At 39.3% G+C, this 12,038-nt stretch overlaps 1 pseudogene; it reads left to right on the plus strand.

Moving 5' to 3' along the window:
* The first annotated feature begins 920 nt into the window (after positions 1 to 920).
* Positions 921 to 1,667, plus strand: LOC149207914 (alpha,alpha-trehalose-phosphate synthase [UDP-forming] 5 pseudogene; annotated as a pseudogene).
* Positions 1,668 to 12,038: the final 10,371 nt, after the last annotated feature.

The following is a 12,038-nucleotide window of genomic DNA, read 5'->3' on the forward strand; positions in this document are numbered from 1 at the left end:
ATTCATTCTTTATATTATATAACTATAGTATTATTGTTTTCAAACATAGAGCTTGAGCTGTAATCTCAAACCCAATGCAATGATATAAAGGTAACTGAAAATATTTAGTTTACTGTTTTAAATAATCAAATATATGTAACTCTTACTTTACTGTTTTAAATAAACAAATTTATGTAACCAAGTTTCCAAAAGATGATAGAGAGGGCAGTAGGAGAAAGGCTTATATCAACAAAATTAAGAGAAGAGAACGATGTTGGACATAGACAATCTTTACTGGTGTTTCTTTCAAGAGTATTGAAGACTGTACTTACTAGGTAAACGTTTATTGTATCCCAGTGTTTACTACTTTGTACCTGTTTATATAAAATATAGTAAGCAGGCCTAAGAGATTACTATATTGTATCCCATTATTTACTAGTTAGTACCTGCTTGTGTATGATATAGTCTGGACTCTGCATGCCTCAAAGAATACTAAGACATGATAATTTCTAGGATAATTTTCTGCGGCAATATCACAACATTGCTTTTGTCTGCCTCGTTATAGACAAACCAGCGGATAGATTTCTTATCATATACATATAAACTGCTCGTGAAATTGCCGTCCTTAAATGAGTTGTATGCAGAGATCATGATTTTGGTATCTCTGACATTGTAGGTAGGTTGATTCTCAATATGTCTATATCAATTTTTTGAAGTATCCAGTTTCGACACGTGATTCTCCGGGAAGGATGGAGATGCGATATGCATTTGAATATATATGGTCGTCTACATGCATCGCTTCGGGCCCCGGTAATTAGTAATTCTATTAATCTGCATCTAAATGTCTTGTATTCTCTTAAAATAATTTTTGGTAGCGACAAATGTTACTCGAGGCTTGCATGCAAACCACGTGCCGGTTCTTCACACTAAACATTTGTATAATGAGTGTGAAACCGAAACATGAAGCAATTCTTGATTACACAGCTGGTAGTTTGGTTTGTTGGCATGGCTGTGATGTTGGTCCTGCCGCTGTGACGTTGGTCTTGCCGCTGTTTCTCTTGCTAGAGCCTAGTTTTTTTGGGGAGGGAAACGGAACAGAGCGAGGGATCTTAAGCTGCTTCAGCCGCTGATCCATAGCTACCTACGACAGAGAAGGCATATGAGTAGCGGATCTGGTAGTTTATATTACAAGTTTTTTGAGAAAACGAATCCCTGCAAACAGTGGCTGCACTTATTTTTCAATATTTTGTTCTGGAGCAAGGGTCATTTAGTAGCTCATAATCTGATTGCATTATTTATCTATTTTGATGGATCTGCAGGGCATAAGCAAAAGTTTAGTAGCAGAGCGCCTTCTGTCAACAATGGTGCAGAGACGGAAACGACCAGACTTTGTCCTGTGCATTGGAGATGACAGGTCAGATGAGGACATGTTTGAGGGTATCACAAATGCTATGTCAGGACCTACACTTTCTCCGATAGCAGAAGTATTTGCATGCACAGTTGGTCAGAAACCCAGTAAAGCAAAATACTATCTTGATGATACTGTGGATGTCGTAAGAATGCTTCAGGGTCTGGCCACAGCTTCTGATCAGGCAGCATGGAATTTATCTGCTCAAGTTGCAGAGCTCACTTTGAGTACATCATTTGAAGACATGTTTTCTATTTGTTGTTGTTGCAGCTACAAATAAATGGACACATTTGGTAAGAAAGATGTTCAAATGCAACAACATGCAAACAAGAAACTGCAGAGAGGACAAAACTAACCATGGGTTACTGCTGCCCCTTTGGAGAAAGAAATAAAAGGCTTCAGGTCCAAAGCAAGGGCTTCGGCGAACAGAGGGCAGCCGCGAAAAAGAGGATCGTAACAGTGCGGACAAGATTCGACAAATTTGCGGTAATCAGCTAATTTTTTTATGTGGTTTCATGGCGAATTCAAATTAATTAGATTTTAGAAATATTTTGAAATTGAAATAGATCCTAAGAGGATTAGCTATACACAGGAAGCATTTTGGAAATGAATCCTTGTGAAGTACAACATTGTGAATCTCCTGCCAAGAGACCACATAGGGATAAATTAGTCAGAACAAAGAAAAACAGAACAGGTAAAAACAATTCCACTTCTAGAATTTATTAAAAGCGAAGATCAATTACAGGAGTGCTGGTTGCCTGTAGGAAAGGCACGAACTAATAATGCAGAATAGGCATTAATAATTAAAATATAAAAGTCATTGAATCAACTAAATGTATATGAATATTTTTGTATTCTCTACATGAATAAATAATTGAACAATTCTATGCTCAGGTCCGTCAGAATTAGGCTCTGATAGTCCAACCCACGAGCTTGACCCCTTTGCTGCGTCGACCCAAAATAACTAGGAAAAGCAGCAAGAGCAAGTCCAGGAACAACAATTGAAGAAACCGACTCTGTCTGCCTTTTACTTTGAGGGAAAAGCAGCAAGAGCAAGTCCAGGAACAACAATTGAAGAAACCGACTCTGTCTGCACGCAATCTACATAATGGCACCAGGTAACTAGTCTCAGAACATTACCTTTATGTCACCACGAATTTTCATGAAATGACTCCAATTTCTTTAATGGTCTTGATGATATTCATCTGACTTGCATGCTGGAAATCCCCTACAGCTGAGATAACAAAGTCCACTTTCTTGATGGCCTACACCAAATTGCATGATCAGTAAAACTTACCTACGCGGTCTGTCAAACAAACAAGCGGTCTATCAAACAAACAAGAAAATTAACAAATGGGAGATTTTATGATAGAGACTAGAATAGGCAGTTGTTGAATCCAACATTGCGTTCTCTACGATTAATGGAATACATTACTGCTATTAACAAATTACATTTATCTTTGCAGGATTTAAATTGATTCTTGATTTCAAGAATACCTGAATGATCTGCGCCCTCTGCACAGAAATCCCGCCACAGTCGAGACAGTCTCAGAGATGGCCGATGAGGGGGAAGAAGAGATCCTAAATAGACAACAATCCAGCATGCCCGGAGTAATGCATGGTGTGCAGGTGGAATGACAGAGTAATGCATGGTGTGCAGGTGGCATCAGTGCGGTGGTGCTTCCCTATCATAAGAACACATTTTGATTAACATAAAATGCCTGAGATTTAATGCTGGCATTAGTCCAGCATTAGTTTGAATTTAAATTTACAAATTTGAAGCAAACATAGCATATAACATATGCTTTCCTCCCTCTTGCCTCGGGAAGAGGCCAAATAAGGCGATGAAAAAGAATACTAGCAAAAAAGTTTAAAAAGTTTGGATATTCACGATAGGAAGTGGATAAAAAGTTTGGATATTCGCGATAGGAAGTGGATATTCATGAGGTTAAGTAGGTCGAACTAATGCTATCTCCGTCCGGAACGATTACTATAGTCCCTACCGGATGCCAGATGGCAAGGACTAATAAAACAGATTTGTTAGTGAAATAAAATAGATTTTGGAAGCGAAAGGCTTTAAAAGATCCAACAAAGTTGCGGGCATAAAGAACCTAGGGATTAATGCCATTTTAAATCAAAAGTTATCATTTTATATCATGTAAGGAATAGGATATGGCTTAATGAGCTCTTATTCACTCGATGGAATCCCCTCAATTGATCTTATTTTAATGAAGGGCCCCCATTCCACATCGCGTGTGTATTTATCAGTGAATTAACCTCCTACTTTGACCCGATGGCACCCATATGAACGATGTGAGGTTAGTGGGCCCTAAGAATTAATTTGCTCGTGTGGTTTTGTAGAACTCCTATTTTATGTATAATGGCTTAATAAATATAGTAACATAAATTATTTATTAATACAATGTGGTTTAATGTTTTGGCTATGGTTTAATATCAAATGATTTGATCAATGTTTTCCCATAAGCCTCCATTGAACATGACTCACGTATTTTTAATAAACCTTAATAAAATTTTAAGGAAAACCTTAATAAAATTTTAATAAATTATTGCAAACGTTTTGAGAACCATCATTTTAATAAGTGGCTTTAGATATTTCAAGAGGTTTTTAGGGTTAATTATTTTTTATTATTTATATGTTTTCAAGATTTATGGCTTTAAAATAGTAAAAATTTGAATATTGGTTTTTGAAATTGTTTGGCATCTATGACATAGTTATATGGAAGTAAAGGTAAAAGTTAAAATTTGGCCAATAATTCATTGTGAGATCAATCGTAATATTATGTGAGGTGAAAATAGAGAATTAATCTTCATGAAAATTTATTTTCAATATTCATTACGAATATACACACATTTTTTAGGAATTTCAACACTCTCAAATATATTGACATTAAAGGATTTGCATAATAAATAATTGGTTTGTATATTTAATTCCCTCTTTTTATGGACATTGTTTCCCCATTTTTAGGAAATCTTTGTTATAGTAATAATATCTCAATTATGTTTAGTCACATATACTAGTTAGTGATATTTAATCTTTTAATTGTTTGTATTTTGAATTTATATGTGACTTATAAAATTAAAATCATAATAAAGTGTTTCATATGCATATTTATAGTGTGACATTTCTTTAACATTGCTTAATTATTAGCCCTACTTAGGTTTTTTCTAATCCCTTTTATTGATTTGTCTTTTGTATTTTAGGGAGTCGAACTAGGCGAGACATAATAGAAAAAGGCTTGTGCGTGTGAGGGTGCATAAAGGTGGATTGATTTTTTGAAGAGAGTTAAAGTGAACAAGAGATAGTGAGGCAACTAAAACCCCATATTCAATATGACCATCATTATTTGGGGACTTTCGAAAAGAGAAATTAAGATTTTTCCTTCAGTTCAAAACGTCGGTGAGACGGACTTGAGCTTTTGATCTCGAGAATATAAGATGAAGTTGTATGATGAGGGAGGCACAAGGAAAAACTTACAGAAGGAGCCAAGATCTAATTGGGGTCAAATTGGCGACAACAACATGCATAAGAATATTTATGGTATTAGTTCTTTTGGAAAATATTAAATAATTGTATATACAAAGAAGTAATTGAAGGGCTAGTTTTTTATATTTTTATTTTATGTAATCACATGCATGAATATCATAATTGATGTGTTAGCTTCCCTTAAAGGCATGTCTAGATAGTTATAGCGATTTTCCTTGGAAATAATATGTTCTTGTGCAAGGGGAATAATAATTACTGTGGTATTTGTTTATAAACATGCTTTGATAGATATATGCTTATAACTAATGCATGTGAAGTGTTTTTAAAGGAAGCATGTCGCAATATTTGTGTACATTTCGTGAATGCACATGAATAGATGATGAAACATCACTAGTATAGATTTATTATTAGTTTGATTAATACTTGATATAATCATGATATCAAAATTTATTGATAGTAGTAGTTGTAGGAAAAGATTGTGACGTATGCAAAATATGGATTATGATTAACGTTGTGGTAGATAAAGAACTAATGGTCCATGTAGATTGAGCAATGTCAGTTGCAGGATGGTACAATGATGCGAACACCCAAACAACATGTTAACACCCAGGTTGTTCCCTTTGACTCCTGAGGGAATACGGCCGGGGTAACTACTAACCAAGCTTTGGATCACAGGTTCTAGCCAACCTGTAGTCAGAGAGGGCTCTATCTTTAATAGTTTAACTTTGTTCTTGAGAATCTTGGGCTAGATAAGAGGTGAAGGTTTGGTCTGAGAATTTTGGTTGAATGATGTCTTTCAGTACTTAAGGTGACATCTTCAGACAGTTTTAGACCATTGGGCAATGGAGTCTGTGGTTGAAGGTTGTTTGAAGTGTTTGAGTGTGATTATTGAAGCAACAGGGCCATTTAGATATTTCATGAAACAAACTTGAAATTGTAATGATGAAGTATGCTTAACTAGTGGAAGGCAATTAAGAAATTTCCACTAAATGAGTGATGTGAGAAAGAGATGTATTGACCAGGAGCAGGTTTGAATTCCTGAACGATAATCACTGTGAAAGGTATAGTTTGGAAGTGCAGCAATTAAGAATTACACTCTTATAACTATAACTGAGGAAAACATACATAATAGCTTAGATTGAGTTCAGGGTATTCTATGAATAAATCCTGAAACTATTCTTTTTCTTTGCCATTAAATTGTGAAACACAGAGCATGAATGGATTATGAAGGAAATAACAAACAAAATGAACAGGTTAAAGAAACTTATTTTTCCATGAAATACGCAGGAATCCTGTAGCATTCAGCAAGCACACCAAAACACATCAGATAACACAGAACTTTGGAAATTCCATCAGCTTTGTTGTATTAAAACTCTGAATATTTACAGCATAGTATCTCTTGAAGAGAAAATCAACAACCCCTGCAAGCTTATGCAAGGGGGAATATATACAATCGGTTTATACAAAAATATCTGAACCGCTGAGGCACTTGATAAATAAATGTGCTCACCAACTTTACAAAATAACAGATAAGGAAGTTATTACTGCTCTAAATACAAAATGAATACTCTTTAATTCCGTCATAAATCTTTTTGACCTTTGGAGGGCACTGAGTCGGTTGAGTGTTCTGCATTAATGCTGAATGATGTGTCTTTATGGCTTTGTCATGCTGTAGCTTTCTCGGCCCTGTCATTTGTAGCTGTCAGTATTGCTTTAGCGGCCGAATTGGTTTGCTGAGCTGGCTCAGTCCACTCTTCTCCAGATATATTGAATGCATCAAATCTTTTTGATCATGATGACTTATGTTTTTTGATGAAAAAACTTGATGAAAGCCTTTTGTTTACAGTAACAACTGTATCATTTTGGTCCACCATTCCTGTGTAGGCAGCTGATGTCTCAAAATTGCATCTAAGGTTTCATCTGCCTCTGTATATTTGTAGAAGTTTGGAGGCACTTCAAACAAATGTTTGATCTCATTCATAATAAAAAATAAGTTCTCTACTCTGTCATAGACACTTTGCCCAGATGCTGGCCCTGTTTCCTCTGAGGTACTTGACCCTGCAGTGATCTGATTGGTAGCAAAAGTATTCACCCTCTTGGCATAATTTTCATGTGAAAGTAGCCTCCCTGCGCTGTTCAACAAGCCAGGAAGGCCTATGCTCTGTAATGCTGCAAACTTCTCCATGAATCTGTTTACTTCTGTTTTCATGTCCCGGCTTCTTCTATCAAGTGTTTGTACCAGGATTCTCTATGTGAGGACCCTCTTTATCAGCAGGATGGTTTCAGTTCTATTGGGGATCCCCATTGCTGCCAGCTGAGGACCTGTGCGGTTATTGAGCATGTTGATCATTCTGTTGGCTATCTCAGGCATATTGCCTAGAGATGCTCTTGCTCTTTGGACTTCCCTGTGTGCCTTGCCTATGAGCTCCATTTGCTCATGAATAGTCTCTATATACTGCCACTGATCTGTTATTGATTGGCCAGTGTTGGCCCATAAAACTGTCTTGACCTCAGCTACAACTTTGTCAAGGGTGAGCTCTTTCTCCAGCTCCTTTATCTTCTCCTTGAGAGCCTTTATTTCTCTGCCCTTTTCAGCTACATTTTGCTTAGACTTGTCATATTTTTCATTCAGCTTAGCTAAATTCTCCTTGGCCTCATTTAGCTCTGCCATTTGGGCTTCCAGGGCTTGAATTTCATTCATCAGCTTTTGCATGTCAAGGCTTGGAGCCTGCTCTGATGTTGTTGCTGGTGCTGATGTAGATGGAGCTGTGTCGACTGTTTGCACTATAGCAGGAGTGAAAATTTGAGGGGGTTCCTCAAGGTTGATTACTTGTGGAGGGGGCCAAACTGTTTGGCCTCCTTCTTTCTGTTGTAAGGCTGCCTGCAATGCAGCCTCTGTTTCTATTAATTTTTCTTCAGTCTGCACCAACTGTTTGTGCAGTGTTACCAGCAATGTTGCTGCATCCTGGTCCTTCCTTTGCTGGGCAACCTCCTCTGTTTGAGGGTGAAGAGTTGCTGGGACCTTTATCATCTTCCTTAGAGCTGCAATGTCTGCATCTCTTATCTTTAGCAGCTCATTTATAGCTTTAGGGTCCTTTGGGTCATGCCCCAGCTCTATGATTATATCCTCCAAAGACCTTATCCTGTTGTCTTTAGCTTGGGAGGATGCCTTTTCTAACTCCAATTGTGCAGTGGTATTATTCAAAGAATTCTGCAATCTATAATTTGTCAATGTATTATCTGCTAGGGTAGCATACACCATCTCACCCGTCTGTTTATGCAACTCAATTTGATCCATTGGGTGGATTTCCTTGGACAAAATTTCCAAGTTTGTTCTTATATAATCAGCTTCAGACTGTGGCTGCAGCGCTGTGGGCTTGAAATGGCTCATTATCATTTTGCCGTCTTGCACATCATATGTAGACATCAACCTCTGCTGGTTTGTAGGAGCCATTTTCAACAAGTGGTTGTATAGCTGTAACCTCAATGGCTCATTTCTAGTCTTGATGTCTATGAATTGTTTCTTTATGCTAGACTCACCCTTTCTTTGTTTCCCTGAGGAGCTGACCTCTCCTCCAAGTGTTCGTTGCTGCTCTTGCTGTAATGAGCTAGTTGATACCTCTATGCTGGGGGGACCCATCTGTGTTTGACCAAAAGGCATCTCCTCCTCTGAGAAAGGATCGAGCCTTTGTCTCTTTTCCCCTTGTTGTGATGTTGCGGTGCTAAGGGGAGTCTGTTCCTCTCTATCCCTCTTCTTACCCATCTCTTCATTTATAGGGGTTTGGAGCACCGAAGTCTCCACTGTAACATTCTGCACTGAGGCCTCCTTTTCTTGTGTTTTCTCATCATTAGGACCAGCAGCCTCTGCCATTTCTTCCTGCTGTTCAGGATGATTTTCAGGATGTTGATCTTGGGCTGATTGCTACTCTTCAGGGGCCTCTTGTTGTTCTGTTTCCTTGCCTTTATCCTTGGCTGAAGTTTCTGCTGTAATTGGGGCTTGGGTTGTCTTTTGTGGAGCTGTAGATGATGAGGCAGCTGCTCCCACTTGAGTGCCTGGAAGAGAAAATACCTGTGAACAAAGCTCCAAGTCAGCCAACTTTTGGAGATTTCTTATTCCTCTTTGAGCTAGTTCTTCTTGTGTAGTAGCTTCTTCTAAGGTGCCTTCCCTCCATTCTAGTTGATTTGCATATTTTTCTATGTGAGGCAACCTTACGTGACCATAACTGGCCAGTCTATATCTGATCCTTCTTAAGCTTATGAAATGAGTGGGGTCATATGGTTTCCAAAGGAAACTGGTTTGTAAGCCAAGGCTTTCCAGCATTCTATCTGCCTCTTGCCAACCTTCCTCCCTTTTATTGTAAATGAAGTGGCCTAATTGGTTTCTAACTTTAAGTTGTGCCTTCTTGCCCCTACTTGAAAAATGGAGTACATCAACATTCCCAAATTGCCTGAAGTACTCGAGGGCAAACAATCTCATAGGCACATATCTTGGCAATCTGTATGGGGGCAACTCACACCCATATATTCTAATAACTGTGTGGTTTTGGTAAAAATACCAATCCCCAATGTTGTATACTTTTGACAACTGAAGAATCCTCTGCATCTCATCAGTTAGTCTTGGAGGAGGTGAGCTCAGAAGCAGAGACATGGCTGGGTGGATGAAGAGCTCTATAAACTCACAATAAGTGTATGGGGAATAAGATATGTAGTGGAAAGCAGAGGACCAATAGACCACTGACCTTGGATTGCCTTGTGCATCCACTCTTTTCATAGGAAAAGGAAATTTCTCATGCTGATAGTATAGGATTAAATGGTAGATATAGGAGGTGTATCTGAACACCCTTTCTCTTGCCAAGTTTATCAATTGTTCATGTATTTTATTGGAGATGTAAGTGGCATAGTCATAATAGATTGGGGGCTTACCAGGGGAAAACATGGCCATCATCACCAGCACAGTTTCATCAACAAATTCTATTGAATTATATCCCAGTATGGGACTAATCATATCTGCAAGGTCTCTGCCCAATTGATTCAGGTATACATGAGAAATGGGAGGGTACTTCATGGTCTCAGAGGTTGAATCAATGAACAATTGATTTATCTTAGTGATTTGAGCATCTGTCAATTTAGCTCCTTGATTTATCAGATCCAATAGTGACAAAGGAACTAATTTCTTATCAGTCTTGAAGTTCAGCATCTCTCTGATGGCTGCAGGGGTGACATAAAAAACAACTGAGCCTGAAGGGTCAAGCACAACCCTCTGAGTGGGGTCATAGCAGTCAGCACATTGGTGGATTAGGTCAGGGAACTGGTTGACCTGAGGGAGCTTGAAAATGGGGAGGAAAGAGTCCCAAATGCCCAATATATCCATTCCACTATCATGCTTGAGTTTCAATTCATTTAGCAAATGAATGTGATACCTGCTGTGCATTAGCATTTCCTCTGATATTTGGTAATCTTGATCTGCTAACGGTTTCCACTCCAACTCTCTTTGGGGGGCATTCAATGGAGCAACATTCAGGGCAACTGGTGCTACTGGTGTATCCATGTTTTACCAGTGAATTTGGTTTGAATTTCGACTATTTCTGGGAGAAATACCGTCCTGCGCGGTAGGTTAGGTAATTTGCTGAATTACAGTCTGTTTCAGAGCAACAGGGGTGTAATTGGGCACAATTGGCCGGTTTAAAAAGGAATTAACTTAGTTTCAAGGTGTAGCAGGCCTATTTCTCCAGTGAAAATGGTCAATTTCTTGGTTTTTAATCAATGCAGGACGTAACAGAGTGCGCAGTCAGAGAATTGGTAAATACCTGGTGTTATAACGGTGGAGGAGCTTGGTTGCAGTCAAACGCTGAGTGGCAGCAGCTCTGGAATAGTCTTGGTAGGTTGGCGGCAGCGATGGATGTGAAAATGCATGCAGGAGGCAGAGCAGAAAAACATATGAAAAAGCGCAAAAACGGCAAAATTAGGCCAAATATGGACTTTTGGGCGTTGGCGCGAAAATTTGGATGAAGTCATCAGGTGGGGTCAGGGTCGGGTGACGTCAGCATGACGTCATCGGGTGATGTGGCGGCCTGTGAGTGGTCCACGGGGACTGCATAGGTGGAGGACAGCTCGGAGCGATGGCGGGCGGGGGTGCTGACGCGGCGGTGAAGTGGCGTGACGTAGGCATGATAGGACAGCTCAAAACTGGGAGTTGTGAGCGGTATGATATCGCACCGCTCTTCATACGGAAGCGGGATTGTCAGAAGGCGGCCTGATAAGATTTGGGGGCGACGCGTGGCAGAGGCCTGACGTCACCCTCTGACAAATTTCGGGAGGTAATGGTTGTACATCGGGGCCACTCCGAAATTGATAAGGGCCGTCGGATGGGAAAGCCCAGATCCGACGGCTGGCGGGAGGGCAAGTTGTCAGGGCGATACGGCAGCGGGTGGGAATATTTTAATATATTCTTTGAAATGCGCGCCCAGGCGGAACTTTGGGTTTTGGCAGATTTGTGGGTTTTTCCAATGTTTTTTGTGGAAAGGCGCATGGCAACAAAACTTTGGATAAGGCGGAAAAATGGGTTTTTTGGTGTGTTTTGCAAATAGCGCAGGTTAGGGGTAATAGTGGATTTTTACAAGGCCTTTTGCAAATGAAGTGGGTAAATGATTTCAAAGGTTTGTGAAGGGGAACGGGGTGTAGCTTAGGTTATTAGACTGACCAGGGGTCAATATAATCCCTGCTTTTAGGTATATGGCTATAATTGCCAGGGGGAGGGAATATTTATACATTGCTTGGGGTTTATACACCATAGTGTTTATAATAGTAGGGGAAAAGGGGGACATAGGGGATAAGGGGGAAAAACCACTAAGTTTATATGAAATCAACTTAGTTTAGGAAGTAGATCAAAATGAAAAGAATTTTACACAAGAAATGTGGCTTTTAAAGAACCAAGAACCAACATAAGACCTTGACTTCTTCCATGAACATAGGTAGCATTGGGATGTTAGTAATGAATGTGATGGGGGATAATCTGGAAGTTAGACATGCTTTCATTGAGTTGCTGCAAAAACTGCTGAATAAGAGACCTGCACTGGCACCAAGTTTTCCCTTTGGTTGGGCCAGTGACATAAAGGAGATCATGCTTCTACAACCCCATCTACCTAG

Source organism: Pinus tabuliformis, chromosome 1_2 (genome assembly GCF_031772625.1).
Source record: "Pinus tabuliformis cultivar Carrire ecotype Pingquan chromosome 1_2, CPIR1, whole genome shotgun sequence".
Classification (NCBI taxonomy): Eukaryota; Viridiplantae; Streptophyta; class Pinopsida; order Pinales; family Pinaceae; genus Pinus; species Pinus tabuliformis.